This window comes from Etheostoma spectabile, chromosome 17, assembly GCF_008692095.1.
Source record: "Etheostoma spectabile isolate EspeVRDwgs_2016 chromosome 17, UIUC_Espe_1.0, whole genome shotgun sequence".
Taxonomy (NCBI): Eukaryota; Metazoa; Chordata; class Actinopteri; order Perciformes; family Percidae; genus Etheostoma; species Etheostoma spectabile.
The window spans coordinates 5,374,389-5,379,284 of NC_045749.1; the positions used below are offsets into that span (position 1 = coordinate 5,374,389).

Consider the following 4,896-nt stretch of genomic DNA (forward strand, 5'->3'; position numbering starts at 1 on the left):
TTTTTTTTTTTTAATCTATCGGCAAACTACAAGCGTTTGGGGTTTAAAGAGAGAAGTGCAAACCCATTTGTATGCTAAATACTGTAGATTTGACTTGACTAGTCTGTTTTCATGCTTTTCATCCCACTATGCTACACAATCTATGCGTCACATGTGACCTTGTTTAGATTCATGTTTATTTTATCACTGAGCCATTACAGTAGTTGCTAGGGGTTGTGCCTACTCTGTACAACCCCTGACTGCAAGGACACAACAGAACTATTTGAGCCATGGTGGAGAAAACTGGTAGCCTCTGCCTCATTCCAAGTATATTACTCTACTGCTGCGGTTTTCCAGAATTAGCCCCATATTTCCTATAAAAGCAGTTCCTTTCTATCATAGAGGAAAAGTTACCAATGGCTCTGTATCAGGATTTAAAAACATGACACTTACAGATTGAACTTTTGCTTTGTTACAGTACCCTATTAGAACAGAGCCCTCCAGGCTTTGTGCTATAATGGTCTCACGTTTCTGCCACCAAATCTTATCCCATTATAGTGTGCAGCATCAAATACATTACTGGCCAATAAAGGCATCCAATCTTCCCTGTGACTGGCTGGTTTGTTTACAATGCTTTTACGGAGATTAACATGACAATGATTTATTTGCGTTACTGTGATGTGAGTGATACCTTTAACAGCACTTGCAAAAGACTGTGAGGTTGTACATATCAACCAATCAGCATAAGTACAAGTGACCTAAACTGAATGGTAAGTTGGCAAAGAACCAATAAATCTGAAAATTGATTTCTAATAGATAAACCTTTTCTTAGGGTTTGACACTGGTGCCTACCTATTAGGTTATTAGCCATATATGATGAAGGTCACAGTATCAAACGTAATATCTGCCTTCACTATACATTCTACTTACGGCTCATTACAGTTTTTACTTTAACAAATTGTAGGAATGTAGCCTATCTGTATTTCTTTTAAATACGGAAAAAAACTTACAAATGTATTTGTAAAAATGTAACAATTAAAAACCCTGGTTAAAACTGTATTAAAACGCTGCATTAACTTTAAGGACATGGCTGATCAGCAGCAACATCAGCAGCTCCTTTGCATTGTGTCCCATTTTTTCACTTCTATTTATATAAGCAGAAGCATTAGCTGACCTGTTCTTGCTAAATAACCCGGTTTACTGTAAACAAGTGAACAGGGTCACTTTCCTAGAAAGAAGCAGAACAACCTGCTGGTGTTTGAAAACATAAAATCAGTTTAAACTGGGTGTGTTCTTGAAAAAACAAAGTATTTATGGATAGGTACATTTAAAACACCTTTTTGGGGGGATATTTGTTTCAGCTTTATGTTATGAATATTGAAATGTTCCGTCTTACTCTGCAAAAATAAATGCTATTTAAAATCACAATGTATAAATAGTTGGGATATGGATTCAACAGTGTCTTATATTAAACCTAAAGCTTTTAACATAACCCCATAACAACCCAGGCAGAAAAAGCCTAAATTTAACTATACTGGCCTTGCAACAATCTTGATGTTGTGATGAAAACGTAAAAAATCTGTAATTGAAGTTTCTGTAGCATATTGATGGCAAGGATAATAGACCTACTGTATACTATACTATACTGTGGTGTCCTGTGGGCCAGGGGTTTTTACAGTGTGTGTGTGTGTGTGTGTGTGTGTGTGTGTGTGTGTGTGTGTGGTATAGTCTCCCTCAACCAGGCTTAATCATTGATCGATCCCAGACCCGCTGAGATACGGCCTGAATCTTGCATCACTATTGAAAGAAGGGTGGTAAAATACATCACTTATGTTAATCTGAACGGTTTTATTGGGATGCGTAGAATGGTGCCTTACCACTGCATCACCACAAGATGTTATATACCATCAATAACCAACTGCACCATTGCGGGATGGTAAATACGGCAGTAAAGACCTCTGGCTGTGTTTCAGTTTTTCATTGTCGTAAATAAATATTTCATACCATCCACAGTGGATAAGTAGTTCCTCTGTGTTATGCCTATAAAGGCGACTGAAGTCAGCTGGAAAAAGATTGCCTGGAAAGCCTTGATGGTAACTGCCTGATGTGCCAAGCACTCCTCCCAAGACGAAGCGTTTGTAGTGTCACATCAGGAGAATGAAAGCAACTGTCTGCTGCCTCCTCTAATATTATATGTGCCAGGTTGAAAGGAACAGTTCACTGATGTGTGAAGATTTTCTATACTTTCATTTCCCTTACAACACAGCAGGCAGAAAGTACAATAACTGTCCTCTGATTTAAGCCTGAAAATCCAACTGATTCAGTTTTAATTCAGAAACAATGCTGAATGAAACCCATTCCAACTCATCTTCAGGGTCTGGGCTCAGATTTCTCCACACCCTGCTCGGCACTGATGTGCAAAGGCACTCCATCACCCCTAACAGCTCTGCACTATTTGGCGCAAAAGGATGGAGAACGTCCAGACTTGCGCAAACGTGTCTCTCAATGCGCTTTGTATCCTCTGTGAGGATTACTATCTCTATGGGTACATTTAACCTAGACTGCGCATGTTTCTCACCCAACTTCCACAATGAAAGCCAATAAAAGGGTACAAGCGTGGATATCTGAACGTGCCCTGCATCCGTAATTATTATTCCTCTAGAAAAAAGCGAGGCAGGCGGTCCGATTTAAACATGCGAGACAGGGAGAAGAGAACAGGGAAAGTGGGTGGGGGTGAAGGGCAAAAGAAAAAAAAAAAACGAATCGAATGGAAGAAGGCTCCGGATCCTAAACCGGTTGCTCATTTTAAGGAAAAACAAACTGTTAACACCTTGCACCGCACCCTGTGATTTGTGTCCCTTCTCTATACATCTCCGAATCACTGAGGTGGAGAAGCGCAGTGTGGAAAGCGTGGTGCGGGAGGATGAGGTGAGGAAACATCGTCTCCACATCGCATCCAAACCCTTCCGACGCATGGTGCTTTCAACTCTCCAATCGGGGCTCCATAAGGCGACACTGTCCCCTTTTGCATCCCATTCACTCCAACTCCCTCCCTGCAAAAACTTGCTTTCGCCAGACAATGCGGCGAAATAGAGGCAAAGACCCCCAGCAATCAACATCATTAACATCATTTTCCCCGCTGAAAACGTACCAAACTACAGAATACCCTACCTTTTTATCCAGAGAGAGTCCACAATACGGAGGAGACAGTCAGTAGTAGCCTAAAAAAGCGAGACTAGCAGTACAATGAGTAAGAGGAGGAGTGGTAGTAGTGGTAGGCTAGTAGAGGTAAGCCAGTAGTGGGGAATGGAAATGGAGACGCAGGGAGCTCTTATACGCCAGCCAAAGCGGCGTATCCACCGACTGAGACGCAAAAGAGAAAGGGAGAGGTGTCCGGATTCCCATGCACTGACAGATTTTTATCTGTTGCTGTTGTTTTCTGATGTTGCCTACTCCTCGTTTCCATGCAGCGCGACCTGTACGATCGGATAACCGGCGCGGCGCTTCATCAGCAAACCCGCATTTGTTGGGACGAGGCGCGCAGCAAGGCGGACTTCTTCCTCATTCTTCCTTTCCAATCCCCCCTCTCGCTCCATGCAGCGCGCGAGAGAGAGAGCGAGAGAGTAGGAAAGACGAAAAGAGAGTGAGAGAGAGAGTGTGTGTGTGTGTGTGTGTTCGTGTGTGAAAGCAAGAGTGTCTGTGTATGTGCAGGTCTCTACTTTCTATGTTCCCCTCACACACCGACGAGGATCAGAGCGCCCTCCTCCTTCCCTATCTCTCTCCTCTGTGTGTTTCTCTCACTTCTGCCGTTGTGTGTCTATTCACATATATCTTGCCACACACACACACACACACACACACACACACACACACACACACACACACACACACACACACACACACACACACACACACACACACACACACACACACACACACACACACACACTCTCTCTCTCTCTCTCTCTTTAATTCTTATTCCCATACTTCTTTTGGGTTAATATCAATGCCCCATTGAAAATAGTGGGTGCAGAAACATGTCACATCCTGCACCCTGTGTCTGATTTATTTGATCTCTCTCCCCCATGCTGATTGACTGGCAGGTGCCAATAAAATCTTGATCCAGACATAACCACCTGGTTAGACCTTGTAAAAGGCAGGTAGGTAGGCATGTATATACTGTATATGTGTATATGTATATATATTTACAGTATTTGTATATATACAGTATATATATACACATACTGTATATTTGTATATATGTACTGTATATACATACGTATATGTATACGTATGTATATACTGTATGTACTGTATATAGCAGCGCAGTGCTCTTCACTGGTGATTGAGAGTGACATTGTCAACTCAGCTGGGATTTACAGTAGCCTTCATTACTCGTGAAAAAACAATTAAAAGACTGCAAAAGTCACAAAAACAATCCCAATCTGATAACTCAGTATGAATAGGCGGCTCATCCAATAACCATATGGGCAGTGGTAGCATATTGTTTTGTACTGAACTGAACCTGATACCTTGGACTAGCAACTGACTGAAATTGAGATAGTGAAACCCACCTGGTAGAGTAAAGGGCAGCTTGCTGAGTGCTGATGGTCAAATAGTTGGTAGTGTATATTTAAAACATGAGTAGGAAATCCAGATAGTTGACATTGTAAGAAAGAGACAGGCGTGTGTGTACGACGTATGTATTATGTATTTATCCTTTTTTTTTCTCTAACCTCTAACGTACTGTCTGTGTGTTGTGTGTGTTGTATTGGTATTCTTTTAGTTTTCTTTGTAACTAAAATATCAAAAGGACAAAAACATAATACAAAAGATAGAGACAGGCAGGAATGGCCACTGTTAAGCAGCATATACAATCTGAAAACTGGCCTCTGCCTATTCATTCATTCAATTGAA

The 4,896-nt window shown here is 41.5% G+C and overlaps 1 protein-coding gene across 2 annotated transcripts in view; it reads right to left on the bottom strand.

The window, feature by feature from the left end:
* Positions 1-3,654, bottom strand: part of slc8a1b (solute carrier family 8 member 1b) — a 140,455-nt gene extending 136,801 nt beyond the window's left edge. For both annotated transcript variants that reach the window (XM_032541004.1, XM_032541005.1), the window contains exon 1: positions 3,151-3,654. The gene's annotated coding sequence lies outside the window, so the exon portion shown is untranslated. The remainder of the gene's footprint in view (positions 1-3,150) is intronic.
* Between the last annotated feature and the right edge of the window lie 1,242 nt (positions 3,655-4,896).